This window comes from Manduca sexta, unplaced genomic scaffold (assembly GCF_014839805.1).
Source record: "Manduca sexta isolate Smith_Timp_Sample1 unplaced genomic scaffold, JHU_Msex_v1.0 HiC_scaffold_3147, whole genome shotgun sequence".
Lineage (NCBI taxonomy): Eukaryota > Metazoa > Arthropoda > Insecta > Lepidoptera > Sphingidae > Manduca > Manduca sexta.
Window position 1 is genome coordinate 1 of NW_023594183.1, and position 15801 is coordinate 15801.

The 15801-nt window shown below is 39.6% G+C and overlaps 1 pseudogene; it reads left to right on the top strand.

Annotated features, from left to right (window-relative positions):
- The first annotated feature begins 1921 nt into the window (after positions 1 to 1921).
- LOC115451763 lies at positions 1922 to 6166 on the top strand (annotated as a pseudogene).
- The last annotated feature ends 9635 nt before the right edge of the window (positions 6167 to 15801 follow it).

The window sequence follows — 15801 nt, forward strand, 5'->3', positions numbered from 1 at the left end:
GGTTTATCTAAAGTCAGTTGCAACATTTTTCAAGCATGCATTTTTCCTTGCTGGTATAAAGAATTATACGTAATTATTAATTATTTTCTATTTTCAGGTGTAGGCAAACTGTCATCATACCTACGTTTAGTTATCTATGTTATGGGTGACTAGCTTTTGCTCGCGGCTTCGTCTGCGTAAGAAGGGTTTCCGGGATATTTTTTACTTACTTGATATTTTTCGTTATATTATGATAAATTTACACAAAATCAATATAAATTGTAGCCTATGCGTTATTCTGATGTATAATCAATATTACTGCAAAGTTTCATGCAAATCCGTTCAGTAGTTTTTTCGTGAAAGAGGAACATACATACATACATCCTCACAAGCTTTCGCATTTATAATATTAGAATATTATAGATGGTGAGTCTGTTGCCATTTATTGAACACCATTCCAGACTTTTCCTGGTAGGTGATGGCTTCGCTATGTCCTGGCATTGGAAAGTCCATGGACGGCTGATGCTGCTGACCATCAGGCTGAGCGCTTGCTCGTTTGCCCACTAATACAATAAAAAAAGACTCCAGGATGGTACTAAGTAGATGAAGCCAATGTCCTTTTATAGCCCAGGGTAGAAACTAGACCTCAACATGGCTGTCGTTCCGCAATACCACACCACTGATGCAATCAAAATACACATTAAAAACGTCCCGCTCTCGCCTCCGTCCGTGGCTTGGCCGTACCCAGTGGAATTAACTTGTACCCTTAGCTATTCGGGAGTTGCATGATTTATAAACTTCGAGCGAAACACCAAGCCTTTTTGAAGTTGCGAGTTTACTGTGACGTTTTCCTCTAAAGGAAGGTTATTACGTCCAGAAGTTACTTTTTTATTTCATTCGTTCAAAATTAATTTAGTTTGCAGATCAGAGTTTTTCATCAAAAATGTTTTACAACGCGACTAAATGTGATAATAAATAAAGAATCTCATATTTGTTCTAAAAATTAAATATCTCTCATCAAAGAGTAAGCAGAGGTACAACTAATACATTCACCTTTTGAGGAGCTTATTTCCGTACTATAAGCAACATAATAGGGTAGAAACTATCACGTGTTTCAAATATTTTTGATTCAAAAATGATTATAAGCTAATGTTAGAGTCAACACTCGCACAATTCATAAGATTAAAGTAAATAATGTCCAAACAGAAACTACACCTTGATGGAAAGTAATTAAATATATCTTGATTCAAATAGCTTTCAATAATAATAGAAGCATTTCAGTCAATCGATCAAACGGACAATGGGACAGAACAATGGGCAGGAAAAATGGAAACCAAATAACTCCGTTCCGTCCAGTGGGTCTGCTCTTTGTTTCACGTTTGTATTCTCGATTATCAATGAAAACGTTTTACTAAGGAATTGGTGGGATTCGTATGAAAATTGGGCTGCGTATTGAGATGGTGGAGTATTTATGTACTGTTAACGAGGGATCAACTGTAAGGGTGAATATTAAAGAAATTATGAAACAATATGTATCGATTTACGTAATTCTTATGAAACAAATATCTAGTACCCGAAAACAAAATTTCAATAACAGTCAAGTAATTCACTACTTTAGACCCTATAACTTCTTAATATCCCAACAGTAATTGATTAATAATTATTTAAGTTTGTATATAGTTCGAAAAACATGTTAACCTTTTTATAATTTTGAATGATTCCTATGAACAATTGCTTGGCGCTGCACACCGATCGTAATTCTGTTAATATTTGTTACAGCGATATAATATAATATATTTTAAACATGTACACAAAAGGTATAAATTGTAATAAGAGCCATCTTGCGCTCATTGTAAACAATAAAATTGACCGTGGCCATTTTTACTTTTTGCTTGTCATTCTGTCAAAATAAAATGTCAGTTCATAGTCAATACTTATAGCGGTGACTAGTAGCAGACTCCCCGTCCGTATAGGTCGCGGTACGTTGCCTGCACGATACACCTCGTAACGGTGAGTATCCGAAACAAGGTGTATCCAGGCGCCGCACGTGACATCTTCCCGACCAATGGGGTGAGCCTGCGCGCCACAGAGAGAGTCACGTAGTCCATGGCGCGCGAGTGTACTTATGTAAAAGTTAATTGTTAAGTGCATTAAAGTTTACGCTGTAATAAATAGACTCTTATTGAAGCTGACCCACCCCGACTATATCTTGGCGTCCCAACGTGTGTTTTTGTATGAAACAAGGGGTTGGAGTCTATTTTTTAGTGCAGATCAAACTTTTGCGCGTCAGTTCGTCAGTGTACCTACCTAGTTCACAAAAACTTTTGAACTTAGTGTCGCGACCGACAATTGTGCATTATAGAAGTTTATAAAACTGCTTTGCCGTTGTTTTGTGATTTTCGCCCAAAATGCCGCGAAGACGCAAGTCGCTCAGTACCGACGACTCGGTTCAGGAAGAATCGGAAAAATCAGTTACGATGTCTCAAGAAGCTTTAACTACACTATTGACTACGCTACAACAGTCGCAAGCAGAGTTTTGCAGTCAAATTTTACGTGAAGTTCGCTCTTCGACACCGCAAACTATATCAATTGATCCAAATTCTACGTCATGTACTTCCACCATTACGAAAAATAATTTCTCAAAGTGCGCATCGAGATTCGGTGGTAGTCCGGAAGAATCCGTTGATAATTTTATTGATGCCATACAAGTTTACAAAACATGTTTGAATATATGCGACGAGAACGCATTGTTAGGTATGTCGATGTTACTCCATTCATCGGCAGGAACATGGTGGCAAGGCGTAAAGGTACTACCAGAACATGGGAGGATGCCATTACGAAGCTACGAAGTGCGTATGGTGAACGCCGGCCGCCTTTTCGAATATATGTCGAGCTGTTTTCCTTAGTTCAAGATAAAGAAAACACTGATCGTTTTTATTTCAAAAAGTTCGTGCCTTGTTAGCAAAACTGCCCCAAGGTGACCTGTCCGAACGTGTCGAATTGGATATGACATTTGGATTGTTGGACCGCCGTATTCGTAAACGTATTGATAGAGAATCAATTTCCACGTTTGACGAATTGCTTAAAAAAGCGAGAGCCATCGAAGACTCGCTTAGTGAAGTACGGCATGATGGTTCCAAAGTGTCGACATCGTCCAGTTGCGAAGAACGTGCCGCCGCGCCCGTGGAACCAGCGCGTGCCGCCGCCCGCGCGGAACCAGCGCGCGCCGCCGCCGTCGAGTCTTCGCGTGCCGCCGCCGCTCCGTCGAGTTTTACAAAAGTTAAAGACTTTACGACAAGAGCGGGAAAACCAAAGTTTTGTGTTTACTGTAAACGTACCGGTCACAGTAAGGACACATGTGAAAAATTAAAAAATAATGCAAAAAGTGAGGACACCAAAAACGTTAAATGTTATGGTTGTGGTGCCGCGAATGTAATTCGTTCAAAGTGTACAAAATGTAACAACGCGGTTAATAGTGAACATTCAGCGTTTTATTCGGTATTATGTGAGTCCCAGGTGCCTCAATGCATTGAGTCGCTTCACGCGCGTTCTGTGCGTAGCGATAGGCGCTGCGCGACCGGCTCGCCGCTGCTGCCCCAGCCGCTGTCGTCGCCGCTGCCGTCCCGGCCGCCGTCGCCGCTGCTGTCCCGGCCGCCGTTGTCGTCGCCGCCGCCACAAATAAGTACCCCGTCACCGCATAGTGTAAGTTTTGCCGACGATTCTTGTTATATTAATAATAATATTTTACAAAATTGTGTCTCGCAAACGGATATGTGTAATTGTCGTAGTAATTTTAAAACACGTAGATATAGGAATATGAAAATGTGTAATTGTGTTAAATGTACTACTTGTGACGAGGGGAGTTTGCGTTGCCGCCACAAATTAATAATAATATGTCACAGTCAGTATTGAGTTTTCAATCTTTTAGTGATAATTCTGATACTTCAGAAATCAAAAGTGGTTGTCAACATTTTTCTGAAATTGCAAATGGTTCTCAACATTTTTCTAAAACTAAAAGTTGTTCTCAATTTTTTCCGAAAATAGTGTTTCTCAATTAACGTACGGAATTGCTAGTAATTGTCAATCTTTTAATGAGAATAGACATTTTTACGGCCTGTACTAAAAATTAGTATTTTGGGTAAAATGGTATAGCTTTAGTAGATTCAGCTGCAAAAAGCTGTGTGGCTGGTCATACGCTGTACACTCTTTTGAAGGATTATCATCACCCAATGTCGTCGTGTGTGGAAAATATAAAAATTGGCAGATGGCATTAGTAGACCAATGACGGTTCTTAAAACCAAAGTTAATGTAACTCTTGAAGGCAGAACCAGGCTAGTAAGTTTTTAATTTTCCAGACGCGGATAAAAATGAGACTCTTTTAGGTATAGATTTTCTGATAACTTTTAATATTAGTGTTGATTTTGGTAACTCTAAATGGCACTTTGCTGATAACGTAAATGAGCACTTTGATCTTCTATCTGAAAAAGCATCACAGTCACACCAAATAAATACTTTGCCTGTTAGTAGTATTCTTAGAGGTGAGGAAGCGTCACAGCTTAGCGACGAGCAGCGCAAGGTACTTTCTCAGTTCTTAGTTAATAATAAGGATGTCTTTTGGAGTTAAAAGGCGAACCGACTACTTTCGCTGAACACACAATAGACACTGGTGAACATAGTCCTATAGCGGTTCCTCCTTATCGATTAACTCCTGCGAAAAAAGCTGTTATGCAATCTGAAATAGAAAAGATGTTAGCTGATGACATAATAGAAGAGTGCGAATCTGCATGGGGCTCTCCTGCGTTATTAGTGCCTAAGAAATCCGGTCAAGTTCGTTTCTGCGTTGATTATCGAAAACTTAATGCGATTACGAAAACCGATGTGTACCCGATGCCGCTTATAGATGAGTTAATACAATCTACTAAGCGCAATTGCATCATGAGTACGTTAGATATGCGAAGTGGATTTTGGAATGTTTCTGTTCGTGAGTGTGATAGAGACAAAACTGCATTTTTGACACCTTTTGGAACGTATCGTTTCAAAAGAATGCCGTTTGGATTAAAAACGCTCCATCCACATTCCAACGGTTGATAGATAGGTTGCGTTCTGCCGCGTCACTTAAAAATGTGACTCTATTAGCCTATCAAGACGATTTGCTCGTCATTTCAGAAAGCTTTGATCAACATATTGCTGATTTACAAATGGTTTTCGAGAGGTTGCGCTTATTTAATCTTCGTGCCAATCGCGAAAATGTGTTTTCGCGCGCGAAGAAGTAAAATATTTGGGACATGTCATCACTCAGGATGGGATTTCACCTGATCATGATAAAGTCCGCGCTGTAGCGGATATGAAAGCACCAAATTCGCTACGTCACCTCAAAACATTTCTTCAGACCTGTTCGTGGTTCAGAAAGTTTATTTTGAATTTTCAAAAGTTGCTGAACCCTTAACACGTCTCTTAAAGAAGAATCAACCATGGGTATGGGGCTCTGAGCAAAATCAGTCGTTCCAGGAGCTCAAAAGGCTTTTAACGTCTGCACCCATTCTTGCCCAGGCTGATTACAGCAAGCCATTTGTCTTGCGTACTGACGCCAGTAATTACGCTCTCGGCGCAGTGTTGCTGCAGGGAGATGGGAAAGACGAACGCCCGATAGCGTACGCAAGCCGTCTTTTAAACCCAGCTGAGCGTAATTATAGTACTACCGAAAGGGAAGCACTTGCGGTAGTGTGGTCAGTCGATCGTTTCAGAGGATATATCGAAGGTCAACAAATTGTTATAGGCAGTGATCATCAGCCTCTTAAGTGGTTGTTGAGTTTGAAGTCACCATCAGGTAGATTAGTTCGGTGGGCTTTGAAGTTACAGGAGTTTAACATTCAGTTCGAATACACTCCTGGCAGGGCTAATGTTGTCGCCGACACGTTGAGTCGTCCTACCTGTGAAGAAAATAGTAAAGGTCAGTGTGGTATATGTACGGTTGTCGTTGACTTACCTACGCGAAGTCCTGCTGATCTGCGGTCTGCTCAGTTAGATGATCCGGAGCTGAAAAAAATAATTATTAATGGTCTTGAAAGTAATGATGCAGTGGAAGATAAACGCTGGTCTGAGCGAGGTTATTTTATGCAGCAAGGTGTTCTTTATAGATACAATCCTGATGTCGATGTTGAAGAACCCCAACTCGTTCTTCCAATAAGATTGCGACTCGATGTCTTGAAGGAATGTCATGATACTCCACTTGCTGGACATCAAGGTATTGATAGGACCTTTCAGAAGCTTTCGCAGCGATTTTTCTTCCCTGGCATGAGACGTTTCGTTGCCGACTTTTGTCAAGTCGTGTGCAACTTGCCAGCGGTACAAACCATCAAATTTAAAACCCTCAGGTCTTTTACAGACCCCGGTCTTAAATCAAAGGGGAGAGGTTTTGGCGATTGATTTGTTTGGCCCGCTCCCTCCCTGGAGAAAGGGGGAGAAATACATTTTGTTAATAGAGGACACAGCTACTCGGTGGGTCGAGCTTTTTGCTCTCGCTGACGCGACTTCAGAAGCTTGTGCTCGAACTCTAATTGAGGAGTATTTCCTTAGATACGGTCTTCCACGTCGCATTGTTTCAGACAATGGCGTACAGTTCGTATCTGCCGTTATGCAACAGTGCATGTATATTCTGGGGATTAAACAGGATTTATTACCGTTGTATCATCCAGAAGCAAATCCGGTCGAACGGAAAAATAGAGATCTAAAGGCACAGCTGGCCCAGTTGGTAGACACTGAGCATTCTTCGTGGCCTAACCATTTACCATCGGTTCGTTTTGCTATGAATTCGGCTATGTGTCAGACAACAGGCGTTTCACCAGCTTTTCTTACATTAGCTAGAGAACTTCGTTCACCTGTTGACGTTCATTTCGATATAAGAGCTGTTTTAAAAAAGGATAATTTTGTGCCTCAGATCACGCCCTACTTAAAGAGGTTCTTGGATTCTTTAATTTCAGTTAGGGATAGAGTAGAAAAGAACAGGATAGGCGTAAGGATTATGCTGATAAAGGTCGTAAACCTGAAGAATTTAATGTCGGGGATCAAGTTTTAGTTAAGTCGCATGTATTAAGTAATGCTGCAAAAGGGTTATCGTCTAAATTTGTACCTAAAAGAGACGGTCCTTATAGGGTTATTAGGAAAACTAGCCCTACAACTTACCTGGTGTCAAAACTTAATGCTCCTGATGATGTTTTAGGCAGGTTTCACGCATCCCAACTTACGCCATTTGTGAATAGAGATGACGCGCCACCTCCACCGATTATGCCAAAGCGTCGTAGAGGCCGGCCTCGTCATGTAAAGCCTGTTTCTGATGTTCTTGAGCGTGTTCCTGAGCGAGGACGCATTCACGAACCCGAGGGGGAGTGTATAGCGGTGACTAGTAGCAGACTCCCCGTCCGTATAGGTCGCGGTACGTTGCCTGCACGATACACCTCGTAACGGTGAGTATCCGAAACAAGGTGTATCCAGGCGCCGCACGTGACATCTTCCCGACCAATGGGGTGAGCCTGCGCGCCACAGAGAGAGTCACGTAGTCCATGGCGCGCGAGTGTACTTATGTAAAAGTTAATTGTTAAGTGCATTAAAGTTTACGCTGTAATAAATAGACTCTTATTGAAGCTGACCCACCCCGACTATATACTGCATTTAATTTAATAAAACGAAATAACGATTTCATAAAGTGGTCAATTCGGACCCGAAACAATATTGAATTTTAAACTTTACGTGCCCAGGAATTAGACTATCACATTCTTCAAATCGAAACACACTCCTTGACAGCAGTAAATAAATAATAATATCAGCCCTGTATTATACTGTCCCACTGCTGGGCACGGCCTTCTACAACTGAGAGCGATTAGGCCTTAGTCCACCACGCTGGCTTAGTGCGGATTGGTAGACTTCACACCCCATCAAAATTCCTATAGAGAACTTCTCAGGTATGCAGGTTTCCTCGCGATGTTTTCGTTCACCGTTGAAGCAAGCGGTAATGCACAAAGCATGCATACATAATTTTAAAAAGCCAGAAATCTTGGGTTTGAACATGCGGACATACGTCTCGACAGTCCGTTCCACACCTAACTAGGCATACAATAACACCGTCATCAGATAGTTCTTCTAAATTCTCACGTTCGAAAGGCCTATCTTTACAAATGGTGCTTGTTACACAGAATCTAGGACACTATGTGTACTTGACCCCCAAACGATACAAGACGTAACAAGATTTACAAGTGTTACAAGAAGTACAGGGATGAACTGTGTTCGAAATAGGGACGAACCGTACAGAATTTAACTTAGAACTCTATTAATAGATCCAACGCGATTTCCTTCATCAAAAATAAAGTCAGCATCTTAAGGTTTTTTATTTTTATTTTATAGCTTTTGCTCGCGGCTTTGCCCTCGGGAAGGAGTTTTCCTAGATATTTTGTTTCCGACTTACTTGATATATGTCGTTATATTATGATCAAATTACACAAAATCATTATACAATGTAGCCTATGTGTTATTTTGATGTTTGTACATTTTCATCCAAATCTGTTCAGTTGTTTTTTCGTGAAAGTGGAACAAACATACATACATTCATTCATCCTCACAAACTTTCGCATTTATAATATTAGTAGGATTTTAAGTTACCGCGTATGACGGATTTTGACAGCTATGTCATTAAGCAACGCGAACTTATACAAGAACATGCTCTCAAACAACAACTTAAGTTTTATTTATTACATAGTTCAATACATTAAAAGTCTACTTGAGATGGATTAATTCGGTCCTAAAGCATTTGTAAACGTACTTGGATTGTGATATGCGAACTACTGAGTTTGATTACCAGATCTAAGCTATGTATATGAAATTTAATTTGAACGAAAAAATCCGTTTTTTCCTTAATTTGTGTTCAATGTGGCGATACTTTCGCACCCTATCATGCGGATCGGATTTTCCGGTAAAATACGGGAATAGTTTGCATCTCTATCTAGCCGTTGGTGGATAGGGATGAGTTTTATAACTATTTGCAATATCATATATTTATTTTAATAAATGTCACGAAATATTTTACAAGAAACATCCCTAAGACATAGTTATGTGGCTTCAGGCCTAGATACCACGCTTGGAGGTTAACTTACTTAACAACAGTTTGTATTTGTACATACAAACTTTTAATTGAAACTAGGTTATGAAGTTTAGTTTGACTATGTATTTTTTTAGTATTTTTAGCTGTGGCAAGCTGTGAGAAAAACCCACACAATTGGTGACCTGGGAATCGAACTCTGTACGTCTTGATACATGATCTGTACTATATCACTTAAGATCAAAGAAGAAACACATCAAATATGTTGTATGTGAATACTTTTATTAAGCGGTTTTGCAATAATACTAAAGTTACGAAATGTCTAAGCTATTTTTCCTTAACTACAATAATATGAAAGTTAAATAAATCCATAAATTCAATTTGTTGATGTTCAGTTCTCATTTAAAAGTAATAAAACACTAGTATAAACGAATATCTATAATGCAAAGTGTTACCTGTGGCAAATGCCTCGTCTTGCGCGGCGGCGGCGCTTCTTCTCCCCGCCGATAGGCACTTCCCGTTTGGCACGCGCGCCGCCGCTATCGGCGGTTCGGCCTTCAACGGACGCGATATCGGGATGTTGTGCTTCTCGAAGTACCCGTTCTGTATCATCTGATCGAGAGAAACTTCCAGCTCCCGCACGGGCACCACTTTCCGTCCCACTATCGGATCGTCGACAACCATCTTGCGATTACAACCCGACACTTCAGAGAACTTCACGTTCTTCTTCGCTTCGTCGGGTTTCCGCGTGCGCGTCCGCCGCTCGGGCGGGTCCGTCGTCCAATAGCGCGCGTTCTTTTCATTCAAACGCAACGGTTTGCACACCGCCACGTTCTTCGGCTTCGAATTTTGAATTTCATTCAAAACCGTTTTGTTTCCGTTGGTTTGGGTTTCTGCCTATATTCGTAGTTCCGTGCTCGATTCTCATGCTCGATTCGAAAATCGTAATAATCTTTCTTGTACCTTCGCGTGTCGTAATTATAGTAATTGCGCGGTAGGGAATTGTATTTGATGTCATACGCCGAGGGCAGGTGAAGAGGTATTCGGGTCGTATCGGCCTGAATAAGGACAGGCGACCTTGTGCCTCGTCGAAGTCGGAGTAGATGTCCTCGTAGACGTAGCCGTTCCTGCGGCGGGGGCGGTCGTATCGCTCGGGCCGGCGGTCGTATCGCCGCTCTCTCTCGTACGGCTCGTATCGCCTCTTGTCATGCTCATACTCCCATTCAGGCCTCCTTTCATGCAGCAATCTCTCCCGGGAGCCGGCCATGGTCCATTTATCAGACCTCCTGGAATAGGAAGCGAGTATTAATGGCAGGTCTCGGTGGCAGATGACAATGGCGGATTCCTGTGGCTTTGAATGGCTCGCGATTAGAGCACAATGCGAGCGATTCAAATACTTGTAAAGGCTTGCTTGATATTGTGCCGTTTTGAGGAATGAAAATAATTTTAAAGGGGATTTGCAGCTTTTATATTGATTTCAAAATAAAACATTTCATTTATACGAATTGATGTGGACCAGAAGGTTTTGAGATTGCCAGATCGAGCTACATATAATGTATTAGATTTTTTATATATTGGGAAGACAAAGAAACTCTATGGTGGTGAGCGGAATAATCTTCATATGAAATTAGGAATATTATAATAAGAATTTATATGAGATATGAACATAATATCTCTTCCTATGATATAATTGGACAAATATAAATTTGCCTTAGTAAAGTAAGTGCATATGTTAGGCCTCTGCCTAAACCTTTTTTTTAAAAGCGCGAATGTATTGTAACGCCTCGGTAAAAGCGAACAGTCTGCATTGTATAAAAAATTGGCAATAACCATTTAGGTAATTAAGTGTCAAAGTTAAATTGTTTTTGAAACTTTACAAGACCTGGGCTTTAAAATGGTAAATATTTCAGTTTTCATTAGAAGTTAACTATTTTACTTCTTAATTAAATAATATATGCAAACGTATTTATTTACCAATATTTAAATAACAAACAGAATATCTATATATATAATAATGAATCCCTATTTCCCTTGGTCACGCCATTACGCGTGAAAGGAGCTGGACCGATGTCACTATTATTATTTTTTTGTTGTGTTTGTTATTATCAGGAGAAAGATCTTATGAAAGAAAAAATTAAGGAAGTTGAGCGGAACGTTAGAAAATTAATTAAAAGTTAATTTCAGCGATTGACAGAATGCGCGCTGCAAATTCATAGTTAAGACGAGACGTCTGTCGGGTCAACTAGTCAAATATAAATAACAAAAGAAAGTTTTACAAAATACACTGACGTTATCACTAATTTACAAACAGGCCGGCATAACTGCATCGACTAGCGAGGGATTAACATCTCTCGTCAGTTGACACTGCCCCACTTACCATCAGGTGCTGTTAACAATGGAAAAACGAATAGTTTGACTGGTGGTAGGTCTCATATGTGAGAGTCCGCCTGGGTAGTCACCACAATGTCTATTTCTGCCACCAAGCAGTGCGTAGTCACTGTTGTGTTACGGTTTGAAGGAGACTGTAGCCAGTGTAACTACTGGACATAATAAGACTTAACATCTCATGTCTCAGGATGACGAGCGCAGTGGAATACCAAAACAATACTTTGTAATTCAAGGTGTTGGACGGTATTTTTACTACTTATAGGCGGTCGTATCGCTTACCATCAGGCGAACGGCAAGCTCTGGTCATACAAAACAATAAAAAAAAAAAATACATACGTCCTCACGCTAAAGATTTTTATTACTTTTACAATGATTTTTGCGTACAATTTTATCGAGAATGGTATTTTTCTTTTAGCACTCAACGCGAACACAGCAACGGCGCGAGCGAACACTCATACCCTCCATTTTCTTATTTTCGAACCCACACACTGGATTGTTAATAAAATGCAACAATTACAAAAGATGGCGTTATGTGAATTTTAAATTGTTTACGGAACTAATTTGTAATTTAGATTTTAACACATGCGAAAAATTACTAATAGAATCCAAAATATAACATATGTCGCCTACGATTTGCCTCCTCGTGACGTAGTTGTACTGCTTGCACGGTACAACAACGCTCTGAGGTCCTGGGTTCGAATCCTGGGTCGAGCAAAGTGATATTTGGGTTTTTCTGCTCAATATTGGCCCGGAGTCTGGAATTTGTGCCCGATATGGCGATAGGCTCGCCTCTATCACATCATGGGACAAAACACATTTGACGAAATGTGAGTGCTTTGGTTGCGCCTCTGCACCCGCCTTCGGGGATAAATGCGTGTGTGTTGTTGTTGTCGCCTACATGTGTGTTTGAATGTTTGTTAGAAGTAGCAGAACTGTAAAAGATTTGGATAAAATTTTGCAAACAGAGAGACGATGCCCTGGCCTACTATGTGGGTTGCTTAATACCCCGGAAAAGATCACAGTTGGATTTTATACCAGGAAATATCTTTCATACTATTACAGCTGGGAACAACAAATTACCTTACTGCACGTGATGGTAAGTGAGTAAGGGATATTGGGTCATACTTCTGTACGTTGTTAATAAAATTTGCATTGATGTTGATAGTAATTAACAACGCTGATTTTTAAAGATATAAAATATTTTTGTTATGAACATGACTATGGTCATTCAATGATTTTTATCTGGATATTATTTTATAAAATTTTGTCTTATAATTATATTTACATTTGTAATAAAGTCTTTAATTTTAGAGTATAAAAATAAAATTTAATGTAATGTTAACTTAACGATTGATTCGACAGTATTCAAAAAGTAAGTTCCGGTGGTAGGAAGTTTATTTTATATTATTCAGTGCACACTTAGATTCAGTCTTTGGAGTTGTCGATCGACTAACAAGTGAAATTTTTTCATCATATATATATATATATATATATATGCTGACTTATAATTACCGAATACATATATATCCCGAAACCCTATACCTAGTTATAGTATGAAGCATATGAGTTTTATAATATAGAATGAGTGATAAGATTCGCTGTAGTTTTGTGTTTATGTTTATGGTGGCCGGCAAAGGGTAGGTGTCGCTCTTAATACGATATCCAATCCCCTTGCTGGTGTAAACCTTGCTGCACATGCTCATCCCGTGCGACTGGTGGGCCACTATAGCGAGCTTTTCCTTTACATACGCTCGCTGTCCAGCAGATAGAAATATTCTACAACTAGCAAAACACAAAGAAATTTATTTAATTTGCTCGTTTTAAAAGGAATGTTATTGTTATATGAAAACCAATACACTGTAACAAAAGCGCAGTAGTGAAGAGATATGACTAGAGACGTACCGACGTAAAAATATAATAGACTATCGTGCAGGAACGAGCTTACAATGATATTGCTACAAGCTGGCGCGCTCGTAGGGGATGGACACATATCGATAATGAAAAATACTTTTTTATTTATTTACGAATGAATGATGAAACGAGCAACTAGCTATGCTAATCTTAAGCGAAACGCGAATGCCTTTAATAATACTAATTATCGGGATAAAAGTAGGCTATGTATTTATCCAAGGCCTGCCTCGTTTGCCAATTTTATTCAAATCCGTTCGTCTTCTTTGCGTTTATTGCTAACATACAAAAATATTCACAGACTTTTGCTTTTACAATATTATCAACATAAAAAGTAAGATATCAATATAATAGTTCACAATGCGATATTTTTATACGATTCAAAATAAATAACTTCATATCTTAGAGTCGATATATTTTAGAATGTTATAATCACACTCATAAATTAAAAATAAATAAGTGTATCGACATGTCCCGTTCCGCGTCCCGTCTGGCGCAGTGCGCCAGTGAAACTAGCCCATCGATAAATCTAGTCGTTTTAGCTAAACCGAGCAACTGTTTCGTGGCAACACTGCGACCAACTCAAAAAATTATGTTGCTTTTAAATTTTAATCATCAGAAAAATTACAAGGGGCTCCTGGTTTTGCTCGCGTGAAAAAAAAATTAAGTCCTTTTGCGGAATAAAATATAGCCATGTTTTTATGGATAAAGTAGCTTTCTAACGATTCAAAAATATTAAAATCGGTTTAGTATTTTCAGAATTTACCAACCGAAATAAAACCTCTATTAGCATTTATAAAGGGAAGAAAAATATTGCAAGAGAATGTACTAAGAATTTTTCATAGGAATTCCAGTATATGAAGTCTGCCAACTCGCACTACGAGTACGTGGCGGACTAAGGCCTAAACCCTCTCGGTTGTAGAGGAGTCCCGTACTCAGCAGTGGGTGCAGTATGAATACCACTCTATGTATCATCAGGCCCAAGGCCTTAACTTGTCCATAAAATAAATACAGCTCTTCAAATTTTTCTTATCAAAAGTTTGCTAGTGGTAAGATATATTTTATATTCGTCCGGATAGCGACCACCATTCACAAAGTGTCAAAACCCACCATAGTGGTCCAAGTAAGTGTGTCGCGTTCTAGGATCAGCCTGTATATATCCGGTTCCAACAGGCCGGCATAATTGTGTCGACTGCCGAGGGGTAATCATCTCTCGTCAGTCAACATTCTATTGGACCCCACGCCACTTACCATCGGGTGCAGTCAGTCACTTTAAGACCGTATAAAAAGTTCGTAAATGTATACAGGAAATTCATTTTTTCTCTGTTAACAAACGACAGTACGGATTATCACCAAAATTCCCAATATTTCATAAATTTAACGACGAAATACCTTAAACCATTTTAGGTAGTCTGTTTACACGTTTCTCAAGTTGTACTGAAGTATTCCCAGACACGCCGCGACGTGACGCGACACTGCTGATACTATCGGAGCAAACAGTCTTTTACAGCGTAATGTTTAACAATGTTGTTCGCAAAATGCAGACAAATATACACTCTTATCAGAGACTGGGGTAGCATTAATTATCAGTCAGCCAGATGATATAGTATGATTTCTTATGTTTACGTGAATGTTAAATAACACTATTTTTCGAATTTTACCGCGACTTTTATAATTTTTCCCCGACTGCAGACTGCAGTCTTCGTGGTCACGAGGTGAACTGAGGTGTTGATCATCATCAAAGAGTCTATACCTACCTATTTTAATTTTTTCTAAATTTTACTTATTGGTGTTCCGATCTACGCAGATTGAGCTCACAATGTTTTGAAGGCAGCCGGTCTTTTGGGTTCCGATTTAATTAAATGTAGAACTGGATCCCAGGCGTGTGTAAACTTCCAACCATCTTTTCTATTTAAATTCGGATGTTTTTTAATTTCAATAGCCAAACAAATCATACTAGGTATGAATCGTCGTTCTTTGGCAAGGATTTGTGGCTTATCTAATATGTATTGAGCAGTCTATTTCAATTTACCGAGCAGAATATAATAAATAATAATAATATCAGCCCTGTTTTATATACTGTCCCACTGTTGGGCACGGGCCTCTCTACTACTGAGAGGGATTAGGCTTTAGTCCACCACGCTGGCATAGTGCGGGTTGGTAGACTTCACACAATTTCGAAATTCCTATAGAGAACTCCTCAGGGGTGCAGGTTTCCTCAGGATGTTTTCCTTCACCGTTAAACAAGCGATAATTCACAAAGAATACACACATAATTTTAGAAAAGTCAGAGGTGTGTGCCCTTGGTTTTTGAACCCGTGGACATTCGTCTCAGCAGTCCGTTCCACAACCAACTAGGCTATCGCCTCTTCAATTCGTTTATTTCTGACATACGTAATGTGTAGCCTATTTTTTATGTACGCAATGAATAGACAGGC